The sequence below is a fragment of the Chiroxiphia lanceolata genome, chromosome 12, assembly GCF_009829145.1.
Source record: "Chiroxiphia lanceolata isolate bChiLan1 chromosome 12, bChiLan1.pri, whole genome shotgun sequence".
NCBI classification, from domain to species: domain Eukaryota; kingdom Metazoa; phylum Chordata; class Aves; order Passeriformes; family Pipridae; genus Chiroxiphia; species Chiroxiphia lanceolata.
The window spans coordinates 20,987,818-21,008,192 of NC_045648.1; the positions used below are offsets into that span (position 1 = coordinate 20,987,818).

Below are 20,375 nucleotides of genomic sequence, written 5' to 3' on the forward strand. Positions count from 1 at the left end.
GCACAACCCAGCACAGACCGCACAGCCCCACATAGCCCGCACAGCCCCACACAGCCCCCTGCACACTGCACAGCCCCACGCAGCCCTGCACAGCCCCCCACAGCCCGCACAACCCAGCACAGATCGCACAGCCCCTGCACACTGCACAGCCCTGCACAGCCCCGCACAGCCCGCACAGCCCCCTGCACACTGCACAGCCCGCAAAGACCGCACAGCCCCGCACAGCCCCCTGCACACTGCACAGCCCGCAAAGACCACACAGCCCGGCACAGCCCCACGCAGCCCTGCACAGCCCCACACAGCCCGCACAACCCAACACAGCCCACACAGCCCCGCACAGCCCGCACAGCCCCCTGCACACTGCACAGCCCGCAAAGACCACACAGCCCCACACAACCCCGCACAGCCCCCACGGCCCGCACAGACCGCACAGCCCCTCACACACCGCACAGCCCCGCAACCCCGCCGTGAGCAGCGCGGCGCTGTTCGCCATGCAGGTTCCGGGGCGGCGGCGCAGGCAGGTTCCCGGGCGGGCCCAGCGCGGTGTGAGGCGCTCGCGCTCGGCAGCCACACAAAAGAGCGACTGCGGCGGCGGGAGCGGGATCGGCACCGGGATCAGCACCGGCACCGGGATCAGCACCGGCACCGGGATCAGCACCGGCACCGCGCGGCTTCGCGGTAAGCACTGGCACCGGGGGCGCGGGGTGGGGGACCGGCCGGGGTCGGCGCGGGCACCGGCGGCTCAGACGGGGGTGGGGCGGCAGAACCCCCGCGGGTCCCCTCGGGGGAGCCCCCGCCCCGCGCCAGCCCTAAATTGGGCCTGGGGGCTGCCCCCACCACGAGCGGCTGCTCCCGCTTCATCCCCATCCCCATCATCTCCATCTCCATCCCCATCATCTCCCTCTCCATCCCCATCTCCATCCCCATGTCCATACCCGTCCCCTGACAGCCGAGCTGCCCGCGAGCGGACGGGGAGCCGGGGTGCGGGGGAGCCCCGGGGCACGGCGGAGTGGCCGCGGCCGGGGTCGGGGTGGGCGGCGCGGGGTCCGGCCCCGGGGGTGCCCGCCCGGCGCCACCGTGCCCGGGGAAGGTTCGCGTGGAGGCGATGGAGGGCCGGGCTGCGGCCCCGCTCGGTGCCCCCGGACGGCCCCGGGCTCGGCCCGGCCGCCCCATGCCGGAGGGACCGGCCGTGCAACATCCGCATCGTGTCAGTGTTCTGCGGGAGGGCGGGAGGCTTCAGCCCCTGTTTGTCTTAACGGGAGTCAAAAGGAATGTGAGAGGAGCCCTCCTATAATGCAGCATCACTCGGAGTTTGTATTCGTTTCTGATTTCATGCCTCCACTGTAGCAAAGGCATCGGAGCCTTTGATCCACTCTTTTCCCGTTCCCTTCATCATGAGGTCTGGAGGGAAAAAGCTGCTCCGTTACAAATACTTGATTTTTGTTGGTATAAACAGCATGAGACATGAGCAAGGTCTGTTTGCCTCTTTTTGAACAGTTTTCTGAATATGTATGTTGGTGGCTTGTATTGCCGTAACAAAAGGGATGGGGGTGGGGGAAAGGGAATGCTGCGTTTGGAGCTGCATCTTGGAAAGTCAGACTGGCTTCTTTTGCCTCAACTGACAGTCTGTGCTTTCAGATTTACGTACTTTGCGTCCTCAGTGTCGTTTTGATGGTTGTTGCATGCTAGTGAGGACATACAAAAAACCAAATTTAAATAAAGACAAGAGATCATTCAGTGTTCATAGCACAGAGATAACATGCATTGCAGTGATGCTTAAGAAAAGTCTGAAATTACTGTGAGCAGTTTGCGTGAAAAATGCAAATAGTGTTTCAGTTGTATTACCTGGTCAAGGCTGCCTTATAATCTCCCAGGAGGGGCTGGGAAAGTCGTTTGCAGGAAAGGTTTTTCATCTATTATGCCTGTTACCCAAGAATCCCTCATTACTTAACCAGCAGAACTGAAAAACAGAAACAACTGCTATCGTAGTTTTATGTGGTTTGTGTAAGCCACAGTATTTCCAAAATAAGGTAACTTTAAAAGAGAGGTATTTTAGTATAATTCTTTACTGCCACTTAAGTTAAAATACAGTATGTGCTGGTTAACAGTTGAAAAGCAAAAAACTGAAGTTTATGTTACAACATAAGATGGCAATTTATCACTATATAGTCCTGATTCTACTCCATATGGAACAGGGAAGAGAGAGCTTTGCTTTCAAATGCTGTTCTATGAATACTGAACTGCTAAAGTGGAAGCCATTGTCCTTATTCTGCTTGGGGCTCATAGGATTTCAGGCTGCAGAACTGTCCTTATAAACTTTGATTGTAAGAATTCCTAAATTCTCTGGTAGTTTAGCCCTTATCTGCACTTGGAAAGATCTAAACCTGTTTTTAAAAATGCAGTGTTGCCTCTGATCAGTAGCTGCATTATTGCTTCCCCTTGATCCTCTGATGGTAAAGTGTTCTTGCAAAGGCTGTAGGTGCTCAATTCTTTTGGTCAAAGTCTTATGAGAGGAAGAATCTCGAAAACCGTGTTTTGTGCAGTTACTTGATTAATCTCTGAGTTGGAGACTGGACATGAATTTAAACAAGAGCTAGATCTTTAAAAAGTGACCTTTACTTAAGGCTGTGAACATGAGAAACCACTTCAAGAAGCATAATTTTGCCGTCTCTCCAGCTGTTCTGATAAGAATATTTACTAAGAAATAATTTGTGAAAATGCCATGGTTTAAACATCTTCCAGTTTATATTCCTGTGCTGAGGATATAGAAATTAATAAGTGATCTGTTCCAAGCTACTAGCTCAGAAACTCAGAGAGAGGAATATGGAAGATGTTGGTTTCGTTCAGAACAAAATCTTGGTTGTGGCCTTTGAACACATCAGTGTTTAGATGCTTCTGCAGACTTTTTATATGCATCCCCCTTGTAATCTGTGTTTAAATAAACAAGGCAATTATTTCATGCTTTAAGCTACTGCACTGGTAGAGGCTGGGGAGCAGCCCTGCCAAGAAGGCCCAGAGGTCCTGGTGAACAGCAGTCTGCACATGAACCAGCCACGTACCCTGGCAGCACAGACAGCCAGGAGCATTGTGGCCTGTATGAACAACCATGCAGCCAGGAGGTCAAGGGAAGGGATTATTCCCCTCTGCTCGGCATTCAGTAAACTGCATTTATAATCCTGGGTCCAGTTTTGGTCCCCCCAGTACAAGATATTAATGAACTGGGGTTCTGTGGAGGCCACTAAAGTGTCTGGGGCTGGAGGCCAGGCTCTGTGAGGAGAGGGTGAGGAAGTGGGGCTTGCTCGGTCTGCAGAAAGGGAGGCTTTGGGGGGGCCTAACAGCATCTTCCAGTACTTACAGAGAGGTCTTCAGGGAAGTGGAACCAGACTCAACACAGTGCTTTGTGGCAGAGAATGAGAGGCAAAAGGCATATGTTGAAATGAGAGGTTCAGACTGGATGAAAGCAAAATCTCTTGCCCCGCAAGCACAGTCATACATGGGGACAAGGTAGCCCAGAGAGGTTGTGTGGTCTCTTGTCCTTGGAAGTTTTTAAGACCAGGCTGGATAATTCCCTGAGCAAACTGCTCAGGCCTTACAGATGACCCTGGTTTGAGCAGAATATTGGACAAGAGATCTCTGACTTTCTTTGGAACGTGAATTGTTATGATCCTGTGAGGAGCTACATGCTTGTGCATATCCAAACGTGATACAAGAAGTCAGATTTTTTTTAGAAAGAACTAGAGCTTTCATTCCAGGACTAATCCATGCATCTCAGTAAAGATGGAGTGTAATATCAGTAGGATACATTGGCTTCTATTATCTGTGTAACCGTACATTACTATTAGTACAAACTAATACCTTACTATAAGCTTCCCAAGGAAGACATATTTGCTTGAAATATTTTTATTTCAATGTAGATACAAGCATACTACTTGCAATCAAGAGCTTTCCTATCTGATATCTCTTGGCACTCCTGCAAAGGCAATTAAAGCCTTGCAGCATTAGTGCAAGAGACATAATGGCAGTTCTAGGGGGAGAAAATAAAGCACTGATGCAGTTACGTGCACTTCACAAGTTAAAAGGAAGAGCTGAAAGCCGAATCAGAATTCGCTGGTTTTTAGACACTCAAAAAAACTTGCAATCGCTGAGTCAAATGCTCATTCTAAGTACTTTAGATACTTGCAAATGCTTTTAGTCTACTGGGAAGAGTATTACATGTAAGATTTCTCTTTTTTTCCTGAGGACCCATTTTCCCATGAGAGCTGTATGAAAAGCAGCTCAAGAAAGCACCATGTGATTATTGAAGTGTTCAGTACTTTAGGCTTGTGTTGTCTGCAGGAGCTGAACATGCAGCAGTTAGGCTTTGTCATGGCATCCATGGAAGAGGGCTTTCATTCCAATTCTCAGTTTTGTCTGGACTTAAGTCTTATCTTGGGTAATGATACTATTTTTCAGAATAAAGGTCTTACACAACTGGTAAAAACATGCTTAGAATGAACAGTTTGTTTCTGATGCTGGTAGGTAAATGCACTGTCATTTGAGTACGACATTCCTTTCCTTTTTTGTTGCAGTACTTACTGTCTTCATTCACCTGCTGCAGCAGAGGAAGGTGATTTGCACTTCAAGAAGAGTAAGTTAGAGCTGAGCAAAGACTGGTACAGAAAACTCCGGGATTCACAGGTGCTTCCACCTAAGCAAGAGAGGAAGGGTAGAAGCCCTGTAGGTAGGGATGAAAAGGAAAAAGTGTCATTCTTCTCAGATGATAAGGTTACATGAAATACTGCTGGAGATGCATACTCTGAAGTATACTCATGCATGAAGGGCTCATTTCCTTTTGAAATAGAAGTAAATGAAAAGGAAAGGAAACTTGGCAAAAAGATATACGAAATACGTCACAACCAGTGGGAGGTTTGGAGTTGAGATAAGGATTTTCAAACAGTACTTCTGCAGTGCAGACATTCGCTGATACCAACCTGGGCTGCCAGTGGGAACTGCATGGAGGAGTATCTTGGGACAGTTGTCTGTTTTGAATTATTAAGATGGAGTTTCCTTCTGAAAATAGCCCTTTTATTTACAGGCTTAGTAATGAAGATTCAGCCATAAGGGAATAACTTGTTATTGCCTTATTACTTAAAAGGCAGATTGAGTATTTCCATTCTGTTAATTGAATGAAGTAGATTTTGAACTTTGTTTTGTACATTGATATTAGGAATATTTCTGAGCATATTACTAACTAGCATTATTTCCAGATTTCTGTCTTTCGCTTTCTGAGAGATCTTCCTCATGGACGTACTTGTCAGCTACAACCTTTGCAGAAGTTCCTCTGCCCAAGTCAATTGTATAGTAACCCTGATCATTTTCAAAGAGTGAAATCTGCTGGTTTTATTCCTGAAACAATTCTCCAAGAGAGAGGCCTGGCCATGCAAGTTTTTCTTGAGTACACATCCACCTTTGTATTAAGGATTCACTGGATCTGATCCATGAAGATTTAGTGAAAGTCTTTCACCTGCTTACAGAGCTTAGATTTAACTAAGGATTCGTGATGTGGTCACAGTGAGCATGTTTACTTCTTCCTGAGTATAGCAACATCTTAAAAAAAACCAACAACAAACAGCTCACAGCCCAACCTAGTAGTTTAGCAACACTAACCATGAGTGGGGACACAGTTCTGGGGAGTGTGCACATCTAAATGCTTGACCACAGGAGTCCAGAATGCTGAGTGATGTTATGTAACATGGGAACACAGGGCTTTTTGAGTTCACTTACATTTTCTCCAGTAAGATACTTTTCTTGCAGTGACTGTAGAAGAGTCATCTCTGCTTTCCAGTTGTTCCACTTTGGATTTGTTGTGAGTGACAGCCAACTGATTATCTTAGCATGACACTGCAGGGTTCTCTGGGGGATTTAGTGAGATAGTAATTCCAGTAAAAACTGAACAGAAAATTGATATTTTAGCAGATAAACAGTGATGGAGAATGCATATTCTTGTGTATAGACTTTCATTGTTCCATCTCACTGAGTCCACAGGAAGAGTTTCATTTAGCTGAGATTTTAGGAGTGACATCAGAATGATCCCCTGGGATCAGTGTGGTCTCGTCCTCTGGATAAGCAGCTGAAGAAGGAAGCATAGGAATAAATGTAGAAGACCTTGCATATCTTCAGGTAAACCTTAGTTGCGCGCTATAAACTAGCAACAGACAGCAGTGACCGTGTCACCTCAATTCCTCACGAAAATACTGTGCCTTTCTGTGGGAGAATCACATGGACAGATCTCTTAAGGGCCTCTGGAAGGGGCTCCTCAAGGCATCCTGCCATGCAAAAGACCACTGGTGTCAGGCAAATGACCCTGTAGCACCCACAGATCCTCACTCACAGATTAAGATCAAAGATTAAGCCATTGCAGCATTTCACACTGAGGAAGAAGCAAAGTGCATCAAAACCCTTGTGGAACCAACTCTTGCTGTCACGAAGCATTTGTGACAGAGAAGGGACTTTTGAAGTGGTTATGTTAATGAAACACAGAGAAAACTTGTCTGCATATGGGAGAGACTTGGACACCTGTAAGTGCTGACTTACTTTAGGAGTTTAAACTGATCAGAGAAATAAAATTAGCATACTGGAAAGCAAGAGAACATGGGAGGAAGGCAGGAAGGAAAGAAAGAGGGGAAACAACAACATTTGGTGGTGATACTGGTATGTCTGTATATGAAAATTCTCAGAGGAAGAAGAGGAAGGAAGAGGAATATTTGAAGTGTAGGTGTTTAGGCAGAATTGGGGAGCCAGAATGAAGCATAAGCTGCAGTTGCAAAATCAAGGTGATACCTGTCTCAAATTCTCTAAAACACAAGTTTATGGAATCATGAGTGTGTTATCTGCACTAAATGAGGATAAACAGCTACCAAGGAGCAAAAAATTCAGTTTCTATGTCTGTCTGTTTTGGTGCTCAATTATTCCAAACCCCTCCAAACAAATATTTTTAAGCAGCAGTTTTCCCCCTTTATACAAGCCATAACCCAGGGTGAGAAGCACAAGTTCCAAAGGGACAGCACCTATCTAAACAGTAATATTAGAAAGTCCCAGAAAGAGTAGCTGTGTTTGGCATTCAAGTTCAGTGAACTAGCTTATTTTTGTGTGAAAGAAAGAAAGAGTAATAATGAAAATAATATTCCCACAATGCCCTTCGCCTATTTACTGCCCTTCATGCACTACCCAGAAACAAAGGTGCTTGGGTGGACTTTCTGTCACCCAGTGCCAAGACCAGAAGATTAGAAGTGCTACTTAACTTTGCCTTTTCCTGCCTGTGGTGGTTTGGGCTAGGCCTTCCTTGGTGACCAGTTTGTAACCAAGGAAGGGTCCAGATTTACCCAGTATTCCCTACGATTTTTACGTAAACCAGATTAAAAGAAGAAAGGAGGAGAGGCCTTCGCTCTCTTTCCTTCCGGCGGCTCGGAGGTGCAGGTTCCCTGCTGTTGAGTCTGCCGTGTTGGGGAGCGAGGCCTGGTAGGGCCTTGTTGACCTTGGGAAGCGGAGGTTGCCGGCGATCGTACCGGAGTGACTCTCAGTTGTCCCAAGGAGAGTGGTGGGATATTTTCTTTGCTAACTCTTAGTTACTAGATCTCGGGCTACTGATCGGAATATATATATATATATATATATACATATATTTTATTTTGGTTTTGTTCCCTTTCCCTTTTCCCCTTCCCTTGTGAAATTCTATATATTTTTAAATTATATATATATTTCAATTGTAACATAAGTGTAAATATATTTATATATATATCACTTTAGCTGTCTCTCTCGTTTCGGGTTTTCTTAGTTGGTTGTTTTTTTTTTCTCCCTCTTCTCCCTGAGGTTTGGGGGGGGGGGGGACTTCTGGTGGTGAGGTTTGGAGACTTGGCAGGGAGCCAGCTTCAAACCATATCACTGCCCCAACAAAATGGTGATATATTCCTGGGTTACTGGATTAACTGAAGAGAGTGGGTGTACCACAGACCAGATTCTGTTCTAGAATGACATAGGATTTTAATTCTTCTTTTTTTTGCTGTCACTGAGAGTGAAATGACATCAATGAATTGGCAATTCTCTCTAGAATCACTGATACCAGCTATCACCAAAACTTATTTCAGTGCAAGGGCAAGTGCACCCTTTTGGTTTAGTCAAATCTTGAAATAGGTCTCAATTCTCACTGTGAAAGCCAAGAGATGACTTCTCAACACATCAGGGGAGTGCCTGGAGATGGTATTGCTTGCTTCTCGTGGAGAAGCAAGATTGCTTCAGGGCTGCTATACTCCTCAAATCCATACCAAATCTCTCTCCTGGGAATGAAATCTTTAATGTTTTCTTCTAATCTGCAGCTTTTCTGTCTATTAAGGATGACCATCCTGACTGATACCAGGTTTCACAGGGTTGCTGTGCTGTCTTGAGTTTTAAAGATGACTACAACTACTAATAGATGAATGATCACAAAGGCAGTTACACAAAGAACAGAAATATTTCTACTCTTATAAACCAATGCAGTATATAAAGAAGAGATTTGCCTGGTTCCCAGTTCTTACTATGCAGCATAGCATGTTGTTGCCATGCTACCAGATTGCTTCCCTTGATGTTTAAATTTACCCTTAACAGATTTGTATTTAAAAAGAACGAACAGTAAAAAGAATGCTAACAGTACAGTAAAATATAAAATAACCTGACAAGATGTAAGCCTTGTCACTGATTTTTGCCAGATTTTTATTTTCTTTCCTAAATAAACCCCACCATCACAACAAATCTCAGATATGAATGAACCAATGAGATACAGAAAAGTTCTGCCTGGGAATGCAGTAAAGGTTTATATGAAGGGAGGAATGTTAATTGTAGTTTCCATACTTAACAAAAATGTGCATTTTGCCTGCCTCACTAAGTACCTCTTGCTGTCCTCATAGTCTCTGATTTACCACAAAGGGATATCAGAGTACAATGATATTTTCTTGTTATTGCTGTATTGTAGATGATAAAAGAATGTTATGTATATATCTTTATATGTCTATATAGATATATATAGATATATAAAATGTCCTTTAGGCACAAAATCTTGTGTTACTGGAAGACAGCTCTTGATTAGAAATAAGGCAGCTTTAAAAAGAAACTTACCCCTGTGATATTCTTAGCCAGTCAATCAGTGTGGCTTTAATTATGTAGAAGTATTTGACATGTTATGGCCCAGGAGATAAGAGCTGTTGCATACTAGATGAATGAAAGGGAAGGAATTCTGTTGGTGACAAGAAATTCCATGCTCAGTGCTGCATTAGAGACATAAAATGAGCACTGGAGGGGAACACTTCCTAGTAAATACTGATTTGCATTGTATTTCTGATTCCAGCATTATGAATGTTGTTAGTAGCAGAATTCTTCATTCCTGGTTAATGACTAGCTGCTTTCTTAATGGAAGACTTGCCATGGAAATACCTGTGTAGTATTAGGAATGTGCCTTTAAGTCAGTTGTGTTGGTGGGGGGAGGGGGTTGGTTGATTTGTTGTTTATTTATACAGCACTATTAGCCCTTTGTGACAGTATTATTTTTTTCCTGTGCATTTACCTGTATTTGTTTTTAAACTATCTATCTTATTCTTGAGCTAATATTGATTTAGCTTAGATTTGTTAACACTTTTTGGTGTTGGGAGTCCCAGGATATTTCATGGTTTAGTTGAGGCTCCAGATGTTGGTGTGTGAGAATCACAGCTTTGAGCTTAATTTCACCTAGGCTTCAGGAATGAGGGTAGTGTGAATATGTACTTCAGATGTCTGCGGACAATATGATACTTTTAAATAATTTTGGAATGCTTATCATTGGCACTACAGAAGTTGTAGTAGAAATAAGTTCCTTAATATTAACCAGCATCCATTTGAATGAACCAAGATTGAGTAATCGGTTTTCTTTCTGATGGTACTTAACATTTTTATAATAAATACAAACAAGCCAAATGCCATCCAGAGTCAATGGTATTACATATCTTCCTATGAGTAATGATAATCCCAATTAAATTAAAGCAGTAATTAAGGTAATGGCAGTAACCTACTCTAGTACAGGTAGATACCCTCTCAGGGTTAGGAAACCTGAAAGCTGTATATCACTGCTCTCCCTGTGCTTTGGCACAATGAATCTTGTCTTGTGACAGGATGAAATCTGTCCTGCCTTTAAGATGATATCTCACATCATGGGATAAACTTGTGGCTGACTCTGGCTGACAGCTGAGGGTGGCCCTGGCTGCTGGTTCCAGCTCGTACCGTGTTGGGCCCACTGACACACTGACTGTGTCCTCAGGCTGGGCTTGGGGCAGTCCTGCTGCTCCTTCCTCCTGCCTGTGCTGGGAGCTTCGGAGGCTCAGCAGGGAGAGTTCTCTTCCTGAGCTGCGTACCAGGCTCCTGGGCACAGGAGTCATCCTGAGAGACCCTCGTGTCTCGTGAAGACAGGCCATGGGGGAAATTCAGACAGAAACTTATAAACAGTAAAGTTTGAAGTTTACCATACGTGTGGAACTTAGCTAAACAACACAGTAGCATCCTGAATGAAATGAAGGTGATTGCAAAAAAAAAAAAGAAAAAAGTCTTTATTGTAGTGGAGCCCATGAGCAAGCTAAATGTGGAGCTTCTTGGTGGTTGGCATTTAAAAAGACAGCAGTAAACTGTCATTGTTCAAAAGACTGACCTATCTAAATAGACTTGATGGTTTCGTGTCTTCTGTATGCATTAATCTACAGAGGAAAAGAATACTGTAAGAATGTAAAAAAGTGGCACAGAGCCAAGGTAACCTCCTATTATGGTAGCAAAAGGTTGTGAAACACTAGATTTAATCAATAATGCACAGACCAAACATCTACTGAAAACTAACTGGAAAATCTTGACTTGATTTTAATATTTAGTTGAATGTTGCTTTAACCTTCTTGTTAGATTAAAGTATGAAGAGAAAAATAATTACCTTTATAAATATACATATTAAATATTTTGCCTATTTAAGTATGAATAACATGGATAAAAAGTTCTCAGGAGACTATAAAAGGATGGCTTTGCAGTTATTACACTATTTTCACTGTTATTTTCTTTACCAGTAATGTGTCACTGTGTGTGGAGTTATGCGTCTTTGGTTTTTAAACAAACTCCCCAAAGTCCACTTTATTAATTTGTCAGCTGTAGACTTAGTTATAGATTTTTAAGCTCTTTGTGGCAGGAATGTCCGCAGAACACTTAACATAATGAAATCTTGGCTAATGGACTTTTCCACAACACACATAATTTAGGATTTATTTGCCTCCAGCTGCAAGTTGTTACTATAGCAAATACAAGATGAAGAATTAAATGGAAAGGAAAATATGATGTGACTGTTCAGGGCTTGCGTCTGGTAAAGGGATATCAAAGGGCACAGCAGTTGATTATAGCCTTGCAGTGCTGGGCTGCATGCGATGGTACAGAGTTGTATCCTGCAGGGAAGCCTTTTAAGTGCCTGACCAAACCCATTGGGAAAGCCCAGGAAAGGCGTGCACGGTGTTAGGTGGTTGTTATTTTACAGTGTAGGCAGCTTCTGTTTTTAAGGGACTGTGGCATATCTTTGCAGCTGAAGTGTCTGGAATCTTTGATTTGAACTGAGTGCAGCTCAACCTCTTCCAAGACTTCAGTTTTGCTACAAGCTACAGCCTTCCCTGCGGTGTTCCTGCCCCCTGGAATGTGCCACCAGCCTCAGCAGGACTAGAGTTGTCTGTCTCTGCAACCTAGGGAGTTCTAATTACCACTAGGAGGCTGCCATGAGGTGGTTGTTCAGACTATAATAATTAAGCTTAGAAAGATGAAACCAAGTTGACTTAATGATAGAAAATTAGGAATTCTTCCAATTGTCAGAGTAATTAGTCTTCATTTGACTTTCCCAATAAACACAACTGTTTATAATAAGTAGTAGTCTTTAGGGATCATATTCTGCCAGCCATAATACTTGTCGTCATATATATATATATATATATATATATATATATATATATGCAACTGCAGACAAGACATTACTTACCTTAAACCTGATTCCAAGATTTATATACATGCTGCCCTGAGCATCAGTTGAAGACAAACCAGTCTGTTTATGAACAAGTAATGAAGTCAGTGAAGAGTAGGTCTTAGCAAGACTCATACTGAGATCAGCTCAGGGGGTTAGAACACAGTGCCAGTAACACCAAGGTCGTGGGCTTGACCCCCATATGGGCCATTCCCTTAAGAGTTGTACTCAGTCATCCTTGTGGGTCCCTTCCAGCTCAGAATATTCTGTGATTCTGTGGTTTACATTCTTGCCTCAGTAGCTACTCACTGCATGTTTGGTGATGAGGCATGCAGAGCACTGAACTGGAGGACTCAGAGAGAACTACAAACCAGGCTGACCTACAGTGTACCAACATGATATCTCAGTGATTTGTCAACTATTTCAGTTTTAAAGGAAAAATGTTAATTCCTGGAAGTGTTATCCAAGAGCATAGGTACCCTTTACTGAGAACCTAGGAAATGGATGTTTACTTAATTGCTTTATGCAAAATGTGATTATCTTACAACAAATGAAATAAAATGCAGGGAAAATTCTTGTTTTCACACTAGCTTTTTTATCTATCTATTTCTAAAGCTTCATTAATACTCCCCTTTGATAGCCCATATGACACAAGTAAGGTAATAGGCAGATATGGAGCATCAGGCTGCCTGTGTGTAGATGTCTTCCATGCTGCTGCCCAGCTATAACCGTTGGGTACAGCAACCTTACCCTGCAGGAATAATGCCTTTTCTCCAACAGATCTGTTACATATGGGTTTTTCTGTGCAATACCATTATTTGACATGCTGCAGTTAAGCCAGCTCTAGTCAGTCCAAAGCAAATCACTTGTTGAGGCCGCCTGTAGATCTAATTAACCCTCATGGCACTGCATCTTACTCAAGCCCAGGATGCACTTCCTTCTTGGGAATGGCTGACGCTGTATTAATGCTTTTTGGAATATTGCCTAACAGTGAGTTTTCAGGGTTCTTTTAGTGTGCTGCATTGTTGCCTCCTTAGCCTGCCAGTTACTGATAGGGGAAGTCTATCTACCTGTGTGTGAAGAAAAAGAAAAAAAAAGAACCCAAACCCCAGGCTTAAAGTTTCCGAGTAGTTAGGATTTTGATGGATCACTAGAACTCTCAATGTTTCCATCTCTAGCGGAGCACAGAATGGCAGAGAGGACAAAGAAGAGAGAGCCAGCTATTGTCTCCTGTGCTTTCATGAAGTTCGTGAACATGGAGGAATGACATGCACGCAGTCAAAGACTATTCAAGAGTCTGAAAAGATATAAAGAGCATATTATAAACCGCCAAAGGCTCATGTCAAGCTTTCTACCATTTCTCTTCTAATATTTGTGTTTACTTTTATTTTCATAACAAAAATACTTCAGCTTTATCACACACCTGTAGAGGGTAGGACTACAGTCTCCAGTTTGAAACAGTTTCTCTTCCTATAATGAATTGGCAAAAGTGAGATAAACATTCAGTTATCATCATGAAAGTCCGAAAGAAAATGAATGCTTCCTCAGACTTCCAGCATGCTGATGTTGTAAGGGGAGTTATGCTCAGAAGTAATTCATTTATGGGGTTTCATCTCCCAGCAACAGACTTGAATCTTACAGATTCCATGGCATTGTTACAGATATCACATAAAATTAGGATGCCTTTTTCCAAACATGATCAGAGACTTTAATAAATACTCAATCTGTTCCTTTTCTTGCCAGAACCACCCAAGACATGGGGTAAACCAGTGCTTTGTTGCCCTGCTTTGTCTAAGAAAGCCTTAGTTCTTCAGTTTTGAGTTTCTCCAACTAGACAAGATCCACATGCCTCCTTTCTCCTTTACAGGCCATTAGGAGCTGATAAGACTTGTGCATCAGAGCCCAGGCAGCTAATGATGCCTGACTTCCTGGCTATAAGTGGAGTGTTTTAGACAACAGAGTTAATACCTACAGTTTCAGCAGAGGAATGTCTGTTCTGTCAAGGATTTCACTTGAACATTGCCTGCAGATTTCTTGAAATGGATTTCTCTACCTTCACTGAAAAACTTTCAAAGTAGAGTAGGCAGTTGAGATAGCCAGTCACATTTTTTTCAAAAAGTCCTTTAACTGCAGGCTAATTGCATATTTTATTTCATCCAGGATGAATGTTGTTTGTGCTCTGTGTATTATCAGAAAAGAATCAAAACTTTGAAATCTTCTGTTTAGGCAATAAAAATATTGAGGGGGGAAAAAAGGAAAAATATTCGTTCTATTCTCCAAAATGAAAGAACTGTCTTTGGTATTGCAATTTCATAGGTAGAAATCTGCATAGACTAATAATTTGTTTATCTGTTCAAAGCTCTCTACATAATTGGCACTTTGTCATCTTCTATCTGTAAATTACAGTCAGTCATTGGGGGAGTGCCTGAGTAACCAAAAACAGGGTTAACTCCTTGCATATAAATGTAGCTACCTTCCTGGATCTAGGGGAACATAAATACAGACATAAATGTATTACTGCTCTTCAGCGAGATACTGGAAAAAAATACCTTTAATGCCATACATCTATGGATGCTGGTAAAGCAGATAACCTGCTTGGTTCCTTTAAAATGGAATGATAGAAGTGGACTTACGAGGAAGATACGAGTACATAAATCACATAAAACCAAAGACAGGTTGTTACAAACAACTACAAATGAAATGGGCAAAGTAGGTAACAAATTTTGTATTAAGTTTTTGACTGACTTGGTGAAGGGAGGACTCTTTTCAAATGTCATTCTTTGCATTGATAACACAACAGTAGAGACAGTTTAGATCTCAGAAAACAGTCTGGATCAACCCAATTTACATCTTTCCTAGCCTGGTACTTAACATCTGGAAATAAATCCTTAAATGGAAGTGGAAATAGACTTTCTCTAAATATTCAGCTTACTAATTAACTAAGATCTTAGTCCTTCAATTTACAGAGCATTTGTGTAAGTGCTTGGTAATTTTTTGGAAACCAAAAGATCTCTCTGTACAACATACAAACTAAGCTGTGAGAATCAGAGTTCAAAGGAACTGCAACATCCTAAATGCAAAACTCCACCCACCCTAATTGAGGATAAAAGATTATATCCTCACTTAAAATATGTTGGTTACTGTGGATGATCCATCCATAGCTGCTTTTTTTTTAATGGCCTTAAATAATGTGCTCAAATTTGCATTGCAAATTGTAGGATGGTGGGCTGGTTTTCTTTTCAACCAAATCAAGTCAGTTCTGCCAAGGTCCTCTGTATCCAACAACCCAATAGTGAAGAGCATTTTGGCCACCTTGTTTTTCATCTTTTGTTTGCTTAAATTATTTTCTGTTGAACATAAGGGACAGATATTTTTATAAGTTCACTGTTGGGTTTCACAGATGTAGGTTTAAGGAGATTATTTATGCTTTAGGATTTAACATCTACTAACATGCTGTTCATTTGCCTGATATCACTAGGGACTAGTTTTTTCATTTGCAGTTTATAAATCCTCATTTTCAGACATTCAGGTTTTCAGATAGCTGGATATTTGAAACATCCTGCAGTTATTAATATCACAAATTTTATCTCAGATGAACTAATAGTGTTTATTCAACCAACATTATATATGATAGGTCCAGGGTTTTGTTTTGTTTTTAAAGTTAAACAGAATGGGTAAAGCTAACCCAGTAGCTTGTTGAGGATCACCTTGGGAGCCCTCCCTTAGTTCGATGCATGTTTGATGAGGACTGCAGTTTTCTTGTGCCCTCTACTGATAAATTCAGTGATTAGCCTTCCAAAAGGACAACAGCTGAAGCTCAAAAGCACTTATCCAATTCTTTTTCCTTCCAAAAACCTTGCATCTGGAATGAAGAAGTCAAACCTGTGCTCTGTGGCCTCTGTGTGAGGTCCCCAACCCCTGGCAGAGGTGGTAAATGAAGATGTGACCGAGTCTTAACGTCAACCTCAGATAAGTGACTGCAATGGGCTGTGGTGGCTCATCCGAAGCCTTGCACTCCGTGCAGACAAGCCACTCCTACTCCTGCAGGAGCAGGTCCATACAGTATGTTTGGATATATAAGCCCTTTATTCCCTGTAGCAGTGTAGACGGTGAGATCCACCATTCCCTTCCAAGCAGTATTTCTCAGCTGCACAGTCTGGCAGCCAGTGCTGGGGCTGCTTCCCCTGCCCCATTCTGCTGTGTCCTGTCAGATTGTACCAGGGACAGAATTGTCAGGGCCAGAGAGAGCAGAAACTAGCTGAGATTTGCCAAGCAATAAGTGATATCCTTCTCATGAAGCAGGATGCTTAAAACATTAAAATGCAAGAACAGAAGGTGAAATGAAAATGTGAGCCTTGCTTGAAATGTCTGAGTTAGCTAAATCTTTGTGCTGCTTTCAAAGCATATTGCCTATTCTTTTATAATTAAAGCTTGAAATTGTTTTATGTGTGCTGCAGTAATTGACTTCACAACAAGAAAGAAATTAAAAATGAGAGAAAGCTTCATAATAATTAATAATATTATGTTAGAAATTTGACAATAACCCTGTTTCTTTCTCAGTGGTTTTCATCCTATTCGGTGCTGTGTTCCTTGTACTATGAGAGCCATTCTGGATTGCTGACAGGCTCAAAACTCAAGCAGTTTGTAGTCAAATGACCAGATGCCTTTATTTGATCACTCTGGGCTGGGATGCTGTGAGATACCAAAATGCAGTGTAACAATTTACAGAGAGGCTGCAGTCACTCCTGTGGTCCTACCAACAGCTCATCCTGTATTCAGTTTTCTTTGGACTGTGAAAAACCAACAGAGGACAGAATTTCCCCTTTCAAGTTTTATTATGTTTTCGTTTCTACTGAATAAAAAATGTGAATCGTGTTGTACTGCAATTTTTGCAAAATAATGTGTCTTAAGTGTATTTTGGTACTGCCAAGTGACCCAAGATCATTAGTATTTCACAGAATTTCCTTCCCCTGTATTAAAAAATAATACTTTCTCTATCTTCTCTGACATTCAAAGGCTAGAAAAATGAAGATAAACCTGAAAGAAGACTATGAAAGAGGCAAATAGTTGCATATCATTTCGGCACCTGTGTAAAGGTCATTTTTATGCACTAGAGAGCTGCAAAGTGCTGAAAGAGAAAACCTGCAGCAGATAAGGAATGTTGTAACAGGCAAGACCAGAGGCAGAACCTCTGGATCCATCTGCTGTCCTCGTGTGTACAGTGGGAAGCTTCAACAGATATTGCAGAGCAACTAGGGAAAAAAAATAACTTCCCTCCTAGAACTGGCAAATTTCCCCATTACACAACACGCACACGGTGCTGTGCTCTGACAACACAATCTGACCTTGAAAAAGTCAGAGCGTTTTTCACAAACCTCCAGAAAATACTCTCTGCATGGAAAGGTGCTTGATTGTTTGCATTTAAAAGAGGACTCATTATTCCAGGTGATGTCTGAATTTAATTTTTTATATTTCAGTGGTGGTTATTAAAATTGCTGATACAGATCTCTCCAGTTTTCGTACAGCTGCAGCTGATCCAGACTAGATTTACTGTTTTGTTTCATAGTTCTGCTGAAGCTTTGAATGAGATCTGTTCATTGGGCGTCTTGTACTACATACAGAAGTACCCCTAGGGCACTGTATAAATTAATATTCCATCCATGAATGTAGCTAGTAGTTAATTTATCATTTGGCAGTGAGAAACAAGAGACCAGATTACTGATTAATTATAATGAAGCTGAACAGAATGCTCACGTGTATGCCGAAGCAGAGTATTAATATACTAGTGATGGCGTTTGCAATCTGCAGCCTGTTTCTGATGTGTTAAATCTAGGAGTTTAAGAAAGAAATAAGAACTGTGGTAAATTGTACCAGTATTTTTAGCTTAGCTAATTAAAATTTTATGACTGGCATAGAAGATTTGAGTTTATAGCAATCTTCAGGTTTGGCATGGGGAAATAAAAGAACTCAAGAGTTGACTTCTCCTATAACCTGTCATATCTTATTATGCTGTTTTCGACCCTGTCTGATTTGAAACAAAACAAACGTATAATTTATTCCTCACGAAAAAGAAGAGGAAAGGGAGCCCAGGAACTGCAGCCAGCAAGTACATCTGAAATAATACCATGATAGCTGTGAGTGACTGTTAGGAGCAATTGCATCCAATGATCGTCCTAAAAATAATGAGGTCCTGCCACCTGGGAAGAAGCTTCAGAAAAACAGCAGAAGGAATATTCATGAATTACAATGATTACCTGATATATAGTTATCAAATGCAGTCTAGATAAACACAAGAATGTGCTCTTTTAAGGACGTAAACAAAAAGAGGAATGAACGAATCTGGGGGGTGTGTACAGTGTCACAGGGCCATAGACAGCCATGTGAAATGTGGCACCCTTAACCCTTTGTCTGCAGCAAAGACAGACAGTTGCGTTAAGGACAGTGTTGATTAGGATTGCCTGTTAGCTTTGGGATGAGGTGTGGACACAGCCAGTAGTTAATTCTACAAACCTCTGTCAGACATTGTGGATCTAATAGAGGTGATGGCAAAAAAACCCGACAGGTTTTCACCCAGTCCTTTAATCCAGTTTCACTGCTACCATCTTTAGTTAAGACTATTCTTGGAATCTTCTACCTGTGGGAGAAATACTATGAAGAATATTGATAAAAAACAATACATAGAATTATTTAGGAATTCAGTGATTCAGGAGTACTAAACTGAAACCTTATCCAGGTGAGCAGTACTTAGGAAAAGAATAGGCTCTGGGCATGCCCCTTGCAGTCTCAGAAGGGATAAAATGCCATAGTTGATTCACAAAGCAGTGTGCAAATTGGGCTTTCCGTTTGTCATTGTTCCACTGTCTCAGTTTAATGAGACTGAAGTGTTTTGCTAAGGAGGATGAGTTATGAGGAAGACCAAGCTCCTCCCTCTAAGCTATTGTAAATTCAAAATTAAGAGGCTCCAAAGGGAAAATGGATGAAGAGCTGGGCAGATATACTCCCGTGCATTTCTCCATAGGGGTGGGTGCCATTATCCTTAAACCCCCAGAAGGAAGCAGCTTAGGCTAGAGCAGTATTGCATCCTTAAGGACATATTCCAGGTGAAAATCACAGGTGCTGAGTTTCCATGTGATAAATCCAAAGCAGAAACTCAAAGGTACTTATTGCAATGAGGGTCTTAATATCCGAGCTGAAGCACATCGACAGGTGGGACAGATATCTTGGCATGGCTGCATGCTAGAGGAAAGCAACAACCCCAAGCATCATGGTGCCTACAGGTTCAAAACGTGTGTAAATCACACAGGGGCAGTTATTCCTTTTCAACCTTTCCTCTCTTTGAGCCCCACGTTGGGCGCCAGTTATGTCTCAGTTTAATGAGACTGAAGTGTTTTGCTAAGGAGGATGAGTTATGAGGAAGACCAAGCTCCTCCCTCTAAGCTATTGTAAATTCAAAATTAAGAGGCTCCAATTGAGGAAGCATGGAAGAAGAAAAAAACAACAGCCCTTTATTAAAGGATATATGTGTATTGGCAGAACAACAAAAGAACACAAAACCAAACAAACAATAATCCTGTACCCAGAAGTCCCCTTCAAAAAGGAAACAGTTCAGGACTTTCTACCTTTTGGCATAATTCTAAGCACGACCAGCAGGGGGCGCTGTTGGAGCCCTGGAGGAGCAGATCCTGCAGTGCTCAGCGTTGGCCAGCAGGGGGCGCTGTTGGGCCACCAATGGAGATCCCCCCACCGGAAGGGGGAAAAGGGAAAAAGGGGCTCTTCCTGCGAACTCGCACTGTAGGCAGCTGGCTCCGACCAGGACTGCCCCAAAGGTCCCTTCGCAGAAGCGTCAAACCTCTCCGATAAAATCTGAGCAAGTCTGGTCTGGGGGCAGAACAGGACACAGGAGAACGGAGGCGAACTGAGGCCAGAAGCAACCAGATGACCCGGCCGGAAACAAAGCGAACTCAGAGCCTTTCCACCCCCCACCCCCCCCCCCCCCCCGAGTCAGGGCGAAGATGAAATGCCTGCTGTTTCCTGAGAAGAGGAAAAAAACCTCATCACCTCCCTCTCCGCCCCTTCCCCCTCCCCCCCCCATCTGTTGAGGGCTATCAGCTTGGAATGTGGGTCTGCTGGCTAGTTCCTTTGTGTGTGTCAATCACCCTTAGGCAAACATCCTCCCCCTCCCTCCTTCAACATCTTTCTTTTACAGTGATGCAGGGGAAAGAAAAAAAAAATTCCCCCTTGGTTTTTTTAGAACAAGTAAACCTATGACATCCACCGCTTAGGATTTCCTGTGTTGATCAGTGGATTCAGACCAGATAATGACATGGCATTTAGTACCGCTATTGTAGAGACACCTTTACCT

At 42.5% G+C, this 20,375-nt stretch overlaps 1 protein-coding gene across 1 annotated transcript in view; it reads left to right on the forward strand.

Annotated features, from left to right (window-relative positions):
• Positions 1 to 536: 536 nt before the first annotated feature.
• The window catches only part of APBA2 (amyloid beta precursor protein binding family A member 2), a 96,890-nt gene continuing 77,051 nt past the window's right edge, over positions 537 to 20,375 (forward strand). The window contains 2 exon segments of the mRNA XM_032699795.1: positions 537 to 604; positions 641 to 678. The gene's annotated coding sequence lies outside the window, so the exon portion shown is untranslated.